At 60.9% G+C, this 14,374-nt stretch overlaps 1 protein-coding gene across 2 annotated transcripts in view; it reads right to left on the bottom strand.

Moving 5' to 3' along the window:
* The window catches only part of BRD3 (bromodomain containing 3), a 32,496-nt gene extending 24,277 nt beyond the window's left edge, over positions 1 to 8,219 (bottom strand). For both annotated transcript variants that reach the window (XM_047699272.1, XM_047699273.1), the window contains exon 1: positions 8,065 to 8,219. The gene's annotated coding sequence lies outside the window, so the exon portion shown is untranslated. The remainder of the gene's footprint in view (positions 1 to 8,064) is intronic.
* Positions 8,220 to 14,374: the final 6,155 nt, after the last annotated feature.

Below are 14,374 nucleotides of genomic sequence, written 5' to 3'. Positions count from 1 at the left end.
AGAGACTGAGCACGCTGGGGGCCGCGCACGGGCCCTCTGCTTGCGTCTGCACCGAAAGCTGCCACGGCCTCAGAAGGAAGAGGGCGAGCCCCACTTTCCCTTGGGTGTTCGAGGGCCCTACATCCCCTACGCCTTCACAGCAGCCAGGAGATCAGGGGAACACAACCTTGCTCCCCACTCACCCGGGTGGGAAGAGGACCCCATGCCTGGGCCGGGCAAGTGCAGGCGCCAGAGAGAGCTCAGCACCTGGAGACCAGACACGGACCGGTAAAACCTGGGAGCTGCAAGGTCTGCCCGGCACCCCCAGATGCCCCCAGGGGTCACGTCTTCAGGGGTCCAAGCTCCAGTTCGCTGACGTCAGAGCCCACCGGCCCGCAGCCATTCTCCTAGCACATGAGCCTAAAGGTCTGGAGGCCCCGGACCGCGGGAGCCGTGAATTTCACCGTGAAGCCTCCCGGTGGCCAGGGGGCCTCCAGCCTGGGAGCTGGGGACTGTCAGAGCACGGCTCTCGCCACGCACCCACCAGCCGCCGCTGCACTCCAGAAAGCTATATCCGGCAGACAACACCCCCTGGGGCGGGCAGCCCTCCCGGTCAGGGTCACGGAGCCGGGGCTCCCAACGCGGCCACGGCCGGCAGGGAAGCGGCACTCCTTCCAGGGACGGCCAGGAAGCCCTCGCCGAGTGCCCGCTCTGGGCGAGGCACCGCCGGGCAGGGATGGAGCCCAGTTTCTCAGCGGGGAAGACTGAGGCTCAGACAACCTTCCCCACTTCCCAGGGGGACCCCCGCCAAGCCAGGAAGGCAGCACGTGCAAACCGGGTGAAGGTCAAAGTGCAGACGAGCGCCTTTGACACAAGAGGGTGTGAAGCCGCCCAGGGCGGAGACAGACAAACCACAGACACCCTCAAACACACGTGAGAGCCGGAGACCCGGAGTCCTGGCGAGACCCCGAGGAGGCTTTCTGAGGCGGGCAGCTGGCAGGAGGGCGGGGACACTGCCTGGCCAACCCAGCCACCGGGGCCACACATGCCCCACAGTGAGGGGCTCTGTGTCGTGCGCTGGGGGGCGGTGGGAGGCAGCTGCAGGCTGCAGGCCACCTCCCCACCCCATCCCAAGGGCCTGGACTCAGCCTCTGGGACTCCCTCCTCCGTGGGGAACTAGAAACCTGGAGAAAATGCAAACATCCACCCGGAGGCTCGCTCGGCCCACGGGGAACATCAGGGAAGACCTTATTCAGGGTCCCTGGACAAATGAGGACTGGGGGCCTCTGCCCAGTCGCCACTGCAGAAACACCCCCGTGATGGGGCAGCAGGCGCAGCAGCCCTCCCCAGCGCAGAACGGACATCCTGCCCTCGAGCCACAGGTGGCACCCAAGGCAGCACCCAAGGCGGGCAGAGCTGGATGCTCCCGGCCGGCCGAGACCAAGGCCATAACCAGATGCACCTCCAGACCCCCGGCCGGGGTGGGGGGTGAGGCTCAGAGGGCGCAGGGCTGACATGGCTGGGGGGCATTTCCAGGCTGGCCTGGCCCAGAGCGAGGAGCCCTTATTTGGGCCTGGGTCGGGGAGACCCAGCTCTCAAAGGGAGCGTCGAGGGGCCGTGAGGAAGGGACAGGATGAGGCAAGGCTGCACAACAACGGGGGGGCCTGGACTGCAGAAGGGAGGTGTCAGGGGAGGTCCTCAGGAGGCTCCCAGTGTGGGGGGCACCTCAGGGGCATCTGGAAGGAGACTACAGCACGCCCTGTGGGAGAGGAGGCCCCTGACAGACGCTGCCACCGAGAGGGGTGATCGGAGGTAGGAGGAAGTCCCCAGGCAGGGCTGGGGGGGGGGGACCTGGGGCAGGGCCCGCCTTGTCCCGCTCAGATCCACTGCTCCCCCCAGCACCGTAGGCGCTCCTCAAAAACTCAGCCTCCTGAGGTGGGTGCGGGTGGGCTCACACTCTCTCTCTGTGCCCCTGGGGGTATCTGCCTGTGCGGGGCTCCTCCACTGCCACGCCCCAGTCCCAGACTCCTTGCAGTCCCCCCGACCACCCAGCACGGCATCGGTGGGGGTCACGTGAGCTCCATCTTCCAGGTGGGGACAGATGCTCAGAGGCTAAGGGGCACAACCTCGCCCAGCCAGAAAGGCAGGGGCGGGCCGTGAACAAGGCCAGGCACCCCACACCAGACTCCCCACCTCCGCCTCCCAGAACCGTCCTACCCACCCAGCGGACAGCAAGCTGCGAACTGCCCCAGAGTGGGGGTACCTCCGCCCCCAGGCGGCCGGGCAAGCCTCCACAGGGCTCATGCTGACCAGCGGGCGCCCCGGGGCTGGCCGTCCAGGTCTCAGGACACAGGATCTGTGAGGCCAGGGTCGGCTTCCGTGACAGACGGAGCCAACTGCCTCCTCCTGTGGGGCCAGGGGCGGAGACCCCCGGGGCGCAGACGGGCAGGCTGGGCCCACTGCCCGCCTGGCCCATCTGGCCCGCCACACCCTGCCCAGGCAGAGAGCCGCACAGCCCCAGCCGGGCCCTGAGCCTGAAAGGTCTAGGTCACACCAGCCGCCCAGCCGCCAGGGACCTGCCCCCCCGCCGGCCCGGTCCCATCCAATGCGCGGGCCATCCACCGGGTCTCTGGTCCCCAGGTCACAGGGCCCCAGGTCCAGCCTGCACACGGTCTCACGCGCCACTGGATCCTCTGGGCTCTGCACACACACCACCTGCGGGGCCCCGGCCCCCAGCCCACCTCACGCTTCCTCGACCCCGTGTTTGCTAACGTCATCGCCCTCTCCGTGGGGAAGCCAAACTCTGAAGGCTCCATTCTTACCCAAACATCGACCCCGACTCAGACCTGAGAACCCAGCGCAGGAGACACCTCCAGCCCAGCCAAGCAGGGCTCACGCGTGGGGAGCCAGGCCCGTCGCGCCCCCTCACCTCGGCAAGGCTCTGTCCTCGCAGGTGTCTCAACGGTGACCGCTCCCCTCCTACCCCAGGAGAGAACACAAACAGGGCACCGGGGATGCCTCTGAAGGGGTGCGAAGCCCGGGGGTTGGGGGAGTTACACACCCTGGGAACACTGCGTTCTGGCCTGCCAGCTGCCTGGTGGCATTCCTTGGGAGACTCCCAGAAACACCCACCGGCACCCCTGCAGGGCACCCCCCACAGCCAGGCCACAGGCTGCCCCGAATGACACCTTCCATGGCTGACCCACAGCTCAAAGGAAACGGTCCCCAGGGGACAACGTGAGAAGGCCAGAGGGACTGGCATCCACATTTGGGCCTGGATGGGGGATGGGAGGCCCATCCTCTCTGGGTCAGTCAGTCTCCCTGAGGACACCAGAGGGCAGGGGATCCTGCACACGTGTGGATGTGGGAGGCCTGGCCCCATGAGCACTGCGATTCAGCAGGCCTGCGGCTCTGCCCACCACACCACGTTCTCGAACAAGACTCTGGCAGGTCTAGCTAGTGTGGGGTGCAGACCTCGGGCTCTGGTGGGATCGATCCCAGGGAGACAGGAACATCTCTCCTCTTCGATGGGCTGACGGGGACCAGGCCAGGCTCAGATGGGCGCCACGTGACAAACCACCACAGTCCTGGGCTCCCGGGCAGCATTCTGCAGACGGCGAAGGGAGCCCAGGCAGTGGACTGCCATACCTGGCGGGTACTGAACCCGACTTGCCCCAAGCAAACTAGACCCCGGCCCACCACGGTCTGGCCTCTGCCCCGAAACATGTCCATCAAAACAGAGGGCATGGGGCAGGGACCTCCTGAGAGTCCGCCTCCCCTCGTCATAAAGTAGGTATTACTACAGCGCAGACACACCGGAAACACGGCCAAGGTGGTGAAGTCCCTGCAGCCCCAGGGCTCCCCGGATGTCACCGGGGGCTGGTGTCACCACAGCCCTGGCACCCCCCAAAGTCACCACCTAGTACTGCTGTCACCACAGCCCTGGCGCCACCACCTGACGTCACCGCCCACAGTACTGGTGTCACCTCAGCCCTGGTGCCCCCCAATGTCACTGCCCAGTGCTGGTGTCGCCACAGCCCTGGCGCCCCCTGACATCACAGCTCGGTGCTGGTGTCACCACAGCCCCAGGGCAGCATGTGTCCCAAACTCCTCCTCCCCCTGGCTGCTTCAGCACTTCCTGACAGGCCTGGAGGAGCAGGGGCTCTGTCATCCCATCCCTGAGGACAGTCACATGGTCGTCTGTGTCCCCAACCCCAGCCCCACTACTGACGGAGCCAGGGCCACCTGGAGGCAGCTGAGACAGGGCTACACAGAGGGGTGCACGCCGCCTTATCTGTGAGCCCACAGCCTTCGGAGCCCAGGCTTTAACGCCCAGCCCCTGGCACTGGGCTGGCACCGCAAGTGCCCAGTCGACATGGGGGCCGGCAAGGCAAGCAGACGGCTAGAGCCGAGGGAGCGCCCCTTCCTGGGGCCCCTACCACTCTTTCTGCCCCTTATGCCCACACTGCACCCTGCGACACCCTCCAGTCACAGTCACTGCCCAGGGGAGGCATCCCCTGAGCTCTCAGTCACAGACTTGAAACGGGTCCTCCTCCTCCTGGTAACCTGTACAAGGGCCCGGACACACAGAACTGCGAGCATGTTCCTGCCTGTGGGCAGCGGCCACTAGGACAACGCCAGCAGGGAGGATACTCCCACCTCGAGTCCTGGGGCTTCCCTCGATCAGGGCCCCAGAGTCCCAGCTCCTGGGACATGGTACCCCCACGCCTACCACCAAGCCTGACTTCAATCACACGCAGAGAAAATGGATGAGGGACACCCAAACTGTCACCGCACTCCAGGTGACATTTTTCAAAGAGCCGGGAAAGTACTTCCAAACACCTCGTTAGCATCGGACAAGGTCCCCCATAAGTCCTGGGGCCTGTGGCAAGGAGGGGGGGGCCTTCCTCCAAACTGCATTTCTCAGCTGGCTGTCACTGGAGGTCATGGAGGCCCTAAAAAGGAGGTCAATTCTAACTCTAGAATAGCTAAAAGCTGACGAAAGAAACACACACTCATCCACAGCACCGAGACGGCAGAGCCGAAGGCCTCCGGCCACACGCAGGTCCCCATCACCTGCACTGTGTACAGGCATCCAGAAGCCAGACTTCTAATGTAAACCACCACCGTGTGAACGATCCTGAAACGTGACACTCTGCCTTTAAGAGCCCCCAAGCTTCTCAGATGGCAGGAGCACAGGCACTGGGGCAGGACTGCAAGCGCCACAGTGCTTCCTGGCCATGCCAGCCACCACCTGGGCACCTGGACCGTGACCGGTGTCCCCTGACCCGAACACACCAGGCAGCCAGTCTCTCCTGCCCAGACAAAAGGGCTAAGCCTCAGATGGGAGGGAAGAAGCGCTCCCAAGAAGATGCAAGTGGCCGGGGCCCCCCAGGTTCCCAAACGCAAGTCTGCGGCGAGCAGGGTGCCGCTTTCTGCCACGATGTGCTCACGTCTCCTTGCGAAACAAAGAACACTTCAACTGGCTCCCGGCCTGCTGATGCAAGGGACACGGGGCCTTTGGGGTCCCACTGGGTATAGTTCAAAGGTCAGCTGGGGAGGGGAAAAAGGCGGACCAGGCTCCCTGCCCAGCCACACCGCTGAGCCGGCTGCCTGAACCGGCCCCCCAAAGTGACGAGCTGCAGAGTGGCTTCCGGCACGTTCTGGGCAGCAGCAGCCGCCTGGTGGGCCCCCACCCCTGGCCCGACCCCAGCTTCCTGCGGATCTACAGAGGGAATACGGCTCTCCCAAGAAGAGGGCCACCAGGGGTGGACAGAAAGCCAAAGAGACACTGTGGCCGGGCACAGAGGCAGGGTCCTGTTAGTCCTGTGCCAACCACTCCACTCTGGGGGCCCGTGCGCCCCAAAGAAAGCTCCCGCCACCTAGAACCAGGAAGTGGCCATGCACCTCACCACTTGCTGGGCACAGGGCTCTGGTGTCTGGCAACTCGCCAGCCTGCAGGAAGAGGGCACAGGAAGGAGCCGCTGGCTGCAGCAGTGCGCCAGGCTGGGCGGCGCACGCCCCCCCCTCCACTTTCACTTTCTGCCCAGGACTGCCCGAGTCAAAGGCGGGAGCAGAGTGTTTACGATTCCATCCTTTACGCAAAGCTCACTTCCAAAGCACGAGTGAGCTGCTGCTGAAGGAAATCAATTACTCTACTTCCTAAAAACAAAACAAAAAATCAAAACGGTGCCGAATGTCCACCCGGAGAAAGCATCATAAATCCCTCCTCCCCGGATGTCCCACGGCAGGGCTGGGGCTGGATGGAGGCCTCGGAGGAGCTGCTGGGAGGCCAGCTTCCAGATGCCCAGGGGCGGAGGCATGCCCCCTCCCACCAGGTCTCCAGAAAGTCCAGAGAGACATGCCCCTCGCCTCCAGGCGTCACCTCCTGTCCCTCCCGCCCCACAACAGCTTGTGCCCTATCTTTCCTGATCTGTAACCACCAGCACACATCAAGGCCTCAAGACAGAAAAGGGCAAACACAGAGCTTTATTTGCAAATGAGAGGCCACACTCAGGACTGCTGGGAAGGGCCCCTGGAAGGAGAGAAAGAGGTCCCTAACTCCTGAGGACTGACCCCCCCCCTTTGCACAGATTCAGATTTTTTCTTGACTACTTTAAAGGAAAACCACTCCCCCCAAGAAGCGCCAGGCCAGGCCACTTTCTGTAGACTCAAGGACCTCCCTGGGCCACTCCATGGCCCCAGGAAAAGAACCCCTATCTTAAAAGAAGGAGTAAGGGAGACAGCCGACGAAACTCCCTTCTCCGTCCTCAGCGGGGTTGGGGAGCATGATGACCAGCCAGGGCGAGTCCTTCCCTCGCTTTCCTTCTGCTCCTCCAGCCCGTTAGTCTGCCTACAGATACACAATACCCACCCTCCTAAGTTTGCAGCCCATAACCAAGTTAACCAACAAGGGAGAGGCACAAGTTCCCCACCTCTGGGCGGAAAGCTTTCAGCCAAAATGAAGGGTCGAGGGACACTCAGGGAATGGGCCCAACAGAGGGAACTCCCAGGAGGAACCCGTCCCAATCCCATTCTGTGTCCCAGCTTCCATCTTTCCAAAATTGTCCCTGTGCCCAGAGAGAAAGGAGGCCGCCCAAGGCCTCCACGCCAGCCCTGCCCCCATAGGAGCAACCGGTGGAGAGATAACTCCCCCCTGCCAAGGCCCCCAGCTTTATTCACCCGGGAACCCAGCAGGGCCATGGAGACGTTGGAGGTTTGCCTGGCGGGCATTCCTCCCCGACGGGCTTGGGCCATGGTCCCCCCGGTGCCCACCCGAGGGGAAAGGAGGGGAAGCACCCCGCTCCTCCCGCTCCAAGTCGCCCTCGCCTGGATTAAGCGCTTTTCGGGCTGATTTGAAAACGGGAACTGGGTCTCCTCCTGGCCCGGCTGCAACGACCCAGCAACTCGAAGGGGGCTCAAAGTCAGCGCCGGGGCCCTAACTCTGGAAGGAGGCTGCCCCCGCGCCACTCCGAGTTGGGCCCAGGTCTGGTCTCGCCCCCCACCCCGGTGGCGGCGCCGGGTCCCCAGCGCGAGCCCCGAGGGGCCGGCGGCCAGGGCGGGCGGGCTCCGGGAAAGTGGCGCCGGGGCGCACGGCGGGCCCGGGACGCCGCCGCGCACCTTCCCCTCCGCGTCCTCCCTCGTTCCCCCTCCGAAAGATGGCGGGCAGAGGAAAAGGGGGAAAAAAATCCCTTCCGCGAGGGAGCGCGAGGGAGGGCGCGGGAGGCCGGGTTGGCGCGGGGCGCGCGGGCCGTGCCAACTCTGGGCTGTGCGCCCCAGCAGCGGCGACGCCCCCAGCCCGGGGCGCGGGAGGCCGGGAGGGCGCGGGCGAGGGCGAAGGGGAGGGAGCCCGCGCCGCCGCCGCCGCCGCCGCCACCGCCGCCGCCTCCGCGACCCCGGGCAGCCGCCGCGCTTTGTTGCATCGTGGCCGCGCACAAAGGCGGCGGCGGCCCGGGCGCCCGGCTCCCGGGACGCGCCGGCGGCCCGCGCGGGGCGCACGGGGCCGCGCTCCCCGGCCCGGCCGGCCCGCCGCCGCCCGCGCCGCCCGCCGCCCCGCGCGCGCAAGGAAGCAAGAGAAACGCGTACTTGGCCTCTGCGGCTCCGGCGGCCGTCCCTCCCGGCCCGCGCGGCCGGCTCCTCTTTGGCTCGCCGGCCCCGGCAGCATAATAGACGCGCCGGAGCCGAGCAGGGCTCATGCGCTGCGCCGCGGCGCCTGGCGGGAGTCGTAGTCCGCGGCCGGGCCCGCGCCGGGGCCGCCCAGGGGAGGCCGCGGCGCGCGGACTACATGTCCCGGCCCCGCCGGCGCCGCGCCCCGCCCCGCGCGCCCCCGCCCGCTGCCCGCCCCGCCGACCCGGCCGCGAGCGGGCCCGGCCCGGGGGGCGCGCGGGGCGGGGCGGGGCGGGGACCCTCGGCGGCCGCCCCCAGCCCGGGCCCGCGCGGCCCGCCCTCCGTCCCCGCCGCCCGCCCTCCCGCGCATGGGGGTTTGCGCCTACGGGCGAATTTCCTGTGCCCGCGGGAGGCGTGGAAAAGGCAGGAGCGCGGCCCGCGCCGGCCCGCCCGCCGCCACACCCGCCCGCCGACCCCGGAGCCCGGGGATGGGGGTTGGGGGCGACCTCGAGTCCCGGCCGCGCACCGTTGGGGCGGCGCGCACCTGCGGAGCCCCGTGTTTGTAAACAAACCGCGCGCCTAATTAGCCCCGCGGGGGCGCGCGCGGAGGACGGGGGCGGGGCGTCGGCGCGCGCGGGGGGGCGGCCCCGCCCGGGGAGGAGCCGCGCTCGGCCGCGCCCCCCTTATCTACCCACCTCAGCCCGCCCGCCGCCCGGCTCGCGTTCCCCCTGCGCGCGGGTCGAGCGCCCAGTTCTGAGGTGGCGCGAAGGGCGCCAAGCCGCCGGAGCTGGCGAGGAGCAGGGGATGGGCCCTGCCCAAATACCGCGCCCGCCAGCCTCAGTTTCCCCGTCTGCACATTGAGAGGCTAGAATGAGATGAAGGCTCCCCATCCTGAGATTCCAGGAGTGGGCCACAAAGGTAAAAACGAGGAGTCTTGGCCCTTCTGTATTTTGAAAGGCTCAGCTCGCGGGCACGTTTCGGATCTTGTTTTGGGTAATGTAAGGTGGAAGCATGTTGTGTAGGTTAGACCCCTATAAAAACGTCTAAAACAAGTCTTCCCCTGTGCTGGCTGAACCTGCCAACTGGAAGGTCGAGTTTCCTTATGTGGTCTGGACCCATCCCAAGCCGCTGGGGTCACTGGGTTTACTTTCAGGGTGAGCAGGAGTTCTGCCGCCGGAAATGCACACATCTTCATAATTCTACGGTGAGTGCGGACTCCATGGGGCCCACTGAGCCACTCTGTGGTCCCAGGCTCCCAGGGGAGGGAACTGAGCCTCTGGGAGGAGCAGTGACCTGCCCAGGGTCACAGAGTCAGTGAGTGGGAGAGAGCTGAGAGGCCACAGCCCCCAGGCCTGGGAAACAGTCTGCAGGAGAGGCTGAAACATTCCCTGGCCCTCCAGGCTGCCCCTTTGCTGGGAGCCCGGGACCCTTACACACCCCAGGAGATATTCCGGAGCAAGGTGCTGGCGAGGGCGGGACCCTCCATTTCTAGTTTACCAAATGGGAGAAGGTGGAGGAGTGGACGGTGAAAATCTGCAGGCCAACACCTCTGATCCAGCTGTGACAGCCCAGGGTGTCAGATCCGGGGTCCTGGTCTCACCGCTCCAGGTGCCCTGATTTAGTATCCCAGGTTTACAGACTGCTGTGCTAGTCACCCCCAAGGCTATGTTCCTTTCCTGCCATCTGGGTCTCATCCTCTAGGACATCCTAGGCACTCGCCATCAGGGTTACCCCACTTCACTCCTCAGGCCAAAGCAAAGAGCCTTTCCCCCTGGTCCTGGCCTTCCAGGGTCTGGCTGGGGTCCACAGAGGGTGCCCCTGACCAGCCTTGCTGTCAAGGCTGCTGATGGAATGCCCGGGGCCCTGATGAGCCTTTGTGGGCCTTCTGCGGGCCCAGGAGTAACCCCATGAGGCGTACAGAGGAACCCGGGCCCTCCCTGGGGACCTTGGCTTGGATGGAAGGACCTAGGTCCCCACCTTTACCTTACTCGTGCGCACTGGTCGTGCTTGCCACTTGCGTTGTCCAGGTGACTCAGTGGGGTGGACTTCTGTGAGGCCGGAAGTCTCTAGGAAGCAGACCCTGCAAAAGGAATGTGACAGAGACTGTCTTTGGGCATCTCAGCCCCGGCTAACCACCTGTCAGGCCTAGTGCAGGGGCTCTTCCCTAGGGCCTCCTGAGAGGCAGGGCTGCCTTGGGAAGAAACTCGGGGTGACCCTGATGCCCATCCCCCCACCAGCCCAGGCTCCTGGAGTTTCATCACCACCGAGGTTGGGCCTCTGGGGACTGCTGAGGGCCCAGAATAGAGCCCCTTAATCTCCACAAGGCTGGTTTCCTCATCCGTCAGAAGAGTACAAAAATAGGACCTAAGTCTCCCTCTGTGGGAGGCAAAAGAGGTACGTGCCAGAGGCCTGGCCTATGGCCCCTCCCTCGGTCAGGGTTCCCCTCTGCACCTCCATCTCTTCCTTATAGGGTCTGCTGATCGGCTGACCCTACTCCACGGTGGCGGCCCCGTGAGGGCAGGTCTCCACGCTCAGGGCCTACACGGGCTCTAGTGTGAATGGATGAATTTCCTCTTCTGCACCCCTGTCCTGTCCTCCAGCCTCCATCTGCAAATTTCAGTGAACCCCGACCTCCTGTGCCTAAGGCAGATGCCCAGCAGGAGGCCTTAAAGCCGCGGCCTTAAAGCTTGCCCTTGGCCTTAAACCCGTGTTTGGGCCAGAACAGGGCCGGGGACTCAAAGGCCTCAACCCCTGGCACACAGTCTTTACCCAGCGTGCCCCTGGAGCCACTGAGCCGTCTGTATTACTGCATTCGCAGTTCATACACAAGTCTTTGGAGGTTCCGTTATTGTGAGTCCTTCCCAGGAGACTGATCAGCCCTCAGAATAACTTAAAAAATTTTTTTTTAAAAAAAGAGGAGTTTCTGTCTCTGCGGACAAAGGTGGGTTGCAGAGAACTCCGGGTGGTGACAAGCAGAGGTTTCTAATGACACGGTCTTTTAGTGACCGCTTACTGTGTGCCAGACACGGTGTCATGAGCTTACATGCACAATTCCACTGAACCCCCAGACACTCCTGTGACATAGGGGTGACTCTGCCCACGTTACAGATGGAAATGGTGGCAGAGTGAGGCCGCATTCCTAGCCTGAGCCTAGTCTGAACCCAGGTGTTTTGGTAGGAGAGATGAGGTGTGTTTTTGAGGACACGGATGCCCATGGTCACCAACTGAGGGTTCTCTTACAGAAGTGTGGGGAGACCCCGTCGGGGGATGGAGCTTGGAGGTGAGGTTTCTCACTTCCCCATTTTCCCTGGCCCCAAGTGGAAGATCATTTGCATAAAAACAATAGTAATGTCCTTAAAAGCACCCAGGCCAGAGGTCTTAGGTGTGATCTGGGAGCTTGGGGGGACAGAGGGAGTGGGCTGTGGCCACAGAAGTGCCATCACAGATGGGCGGCCAGCAGGAGGCAGGGAGGGAGAAGGGGTGACCCCCAGAGCCTCAGCCTGCTCATCTGTAAAATGGGCAGAGTATGTGCCTGCCATATAGGCTTGCTGTGAGGACAACTGTGGTAGAAGGACACACTCATAAGACAGTGTCCCCATCCATTCATTCATCCGCTGTATTGGGACTGGGGGAGGGCATAGCACCCTATGTCCCACTTCTAGGTAGGGCAGATCCAACACGAAAGAAGACAGACAGTGGCGCTGACGTGGTCCTGGGACGCACAGAAAGGCATAAATAAGTACAAGATGCTGTGTGCCTCACAGTGCTCAGAGCTGTGCAGAAAACTCAAGCCGGGAAAGGAGCTGGGAGCCGGCTGGTATGGTCATGGCAGCTACCTATGGGGACTAGGACTGTGAATGATTTCACTTTATTTTTCTCAATGACCATTTCCTTCTTCCAAAGCAAACAGGTTTACTACGTACCAAAGCTTGAGTTTTGTTTGAAGAAACGATCGTTGTGCTGTAATGGGAGAGAGGGATGGGCCTGGGACGTGCTCCAGTCTCCGGGCCCCTGGAATCCTTGCTCAAAGTTTAGGTGCTCCTGGTGTCAGAAGGTGGTGTGCCAACCTCTTGGTTTGGTGACACATGGGAAAGCTCTCTGCACTGATACCCTGGGACATCATGGCCCTCTTTGTATTCCCTCCTCATATGCCCTGTCTCTGAGAAAGAATCCCAAGATTACAGGACAAGTATGTTCAGAATGATTGAAGATCTACAATAAGTAATTTTTTTTAAAGATTAACAGTGGGCGTCTGGGTGATCTGCCTTTGGCTCAGGTTGTGATCCCAGAGTCCCAGGATGGAGTCCCACATGGGGCTTTCAGCTCAACCCGTCTGCTTCTCCCTTGGACTGCCCCCTTGTGCTCTCTCCCTCTCTCAAATGAATATATAAAATCTAAAAAAAAAAAAAAAAGGCATAAAAATTTGAAATTTTGAGGAAAAACCTTAGCAGTTCTAGAAATCAGAGATAGAGACTACAGGGGAATTTGAAACTCAGAGGAAGGGATACTTGGTGACTCAGACAATGTCCAAGAGAGAATTAGTTCCTCAAAGATACATCTGAGGAAATCAACCAGAATGTAGTTCAGAGGAGCAAAGATATGGAAAACTTAAAAACTGGAAATTTCGGTGAAGAAACAGGAAAATAGTGTTATGTCATCTTTCTTTCCCTTTCTTTCTTTCTTTCTTTCTTTCTTTCTTTCTTTCTCTTTCTTCCTTTCAAGATTTATTTATTTATTTGACAGAAAGAGACACAGTGAGAGAGGGAACACAAGCAGGGGGAGTGGGAACAGAGAAGCAGGCTTCCCGCTGGACAGGGAGCCTGATGCGGGACTCAATCCCAGGACCCCGGGATCATGCCCCGGGCCGGAGGCAGACGCTTAATGACTGAGTCACCCAGGTGCCCCATTATGTCATCTTTCTAATAGGAACTCCAGACAGACCAAATTAGGAATTAAGGGAGAGAAGAAATCTTTATACAGATAAGAGATGAAACTTCAACAAAATAGATGAGAGAAATGAATCCTTGGATTCAAACACAAGCCACAAGTAGAATAAACAAGAGTGCATGCACCCCTAAACGTATCAAAGAGGAATAAAACACATCAAAGACAAAGACATCTGACCGGCAGTGGGCTGAGATGACGTCAGCAAAATGGCAGAGCACAGAACGACCCGTAACTCCACAGAAACATCAAACACGACTGGCAAAAGATGTCAGAATAAACTTCATCTGAGCTCTGGAAACGAGTCGAAAGTTTATATTAACTGGGAGAACGATCAAGAAGAAGGCAGCTTGATCTCAGCATTTAAGGAAATTCCTGTTGAATAACTAGCTGACCATTGAACCAATTGAATGATACTTCACCGGCCGCACACAGCACAGAACGCTGGACTAACAAAATAAGCTCAGCAGCACCAGCATCAGCAAACCTCGGGGACGGGGGCAGAATCTGCTCTCCAGAGTTACCACATTATAATATTCAAAATGTCCAGTTTTCGGGGCGCCTGGGTGGCTCAGTGGCGCCGCTGCCTTCGGCTCAGGTCATGATCCCAGGTCCTGGGTTCGAGCCCCACATCGGGCTTTCTGCTCAGCGGGGAGCCTGCTTCCTCCTCTCTCTCTGCCTGCCTCTCTGCCTACTTGTGATTTCTCTCTGTCAAATAAATAAATAAAATCTTAAAAAAAAAAATGTCCAGTTTTCAACAACAACAACAAAAAGTCATGAGGCATGCAAAGAAACTAGAAAATATGGCCATGCACTCTGTGGGGGGGGGATGAAAAGAAACAGTTCCGCAGGAAGCAAGCCAAATGTTGGACTTGTTGGATGGAGACCTTATATCAGCCCTGTTAATATGATCGACAGCTATGGGAAACCAAGCACAAAGGACAAGGGAACCACAAGCACGACATTTTACCAAATAGATAACACAAGTAGATAGAAATTACTGAAAGGAACCAAACGGAAATTCTAGAGTCGAAAAGACCAGTAGCTGAAAAAAACGCAGTCAAGACGGGGTGCCCTGCCACAAACTCGAGAAGGTGAAGGAGCGATCAAAGAACTTGAGATAAGCCTGTTGAGGTGATCCAAACCAAGGAGAAGAAAGAAAAACGAAGAGAACCTAAGAGACCGCAGAATGCCATTCAGCATGTTAATATATGCACCGTGGGAGTTCCAGAAGCATGGGGAAGAATGGCTCTTTTAAGAAATACTAGGCAAGGAGCACCTGGGTGGCTCAGTGGGTTAAAGCCTCTGCCTTCGGTTCAAGTCATGATCTGAGGGTCCTGGGATC

The sequence above is a fragment of the Lutra lutra genome, chromosome 13 (assembly GCF_902655055.1).
Source record: "Lutra lutra chromosome 13, mLutLut1.2, whole genome shotgun sequence".
Lineage (NCBI taxonomy): Eukaryota > Metazoa > Chordata > Mammalia > Carnivora > Mustelidae > Lutra > Lutra lutra.
The sequence above is the reverse complement of the archived record's forward strand: the minus strand, read 5'-3'. Positions and strand labels throughout refer to the sequence as shown.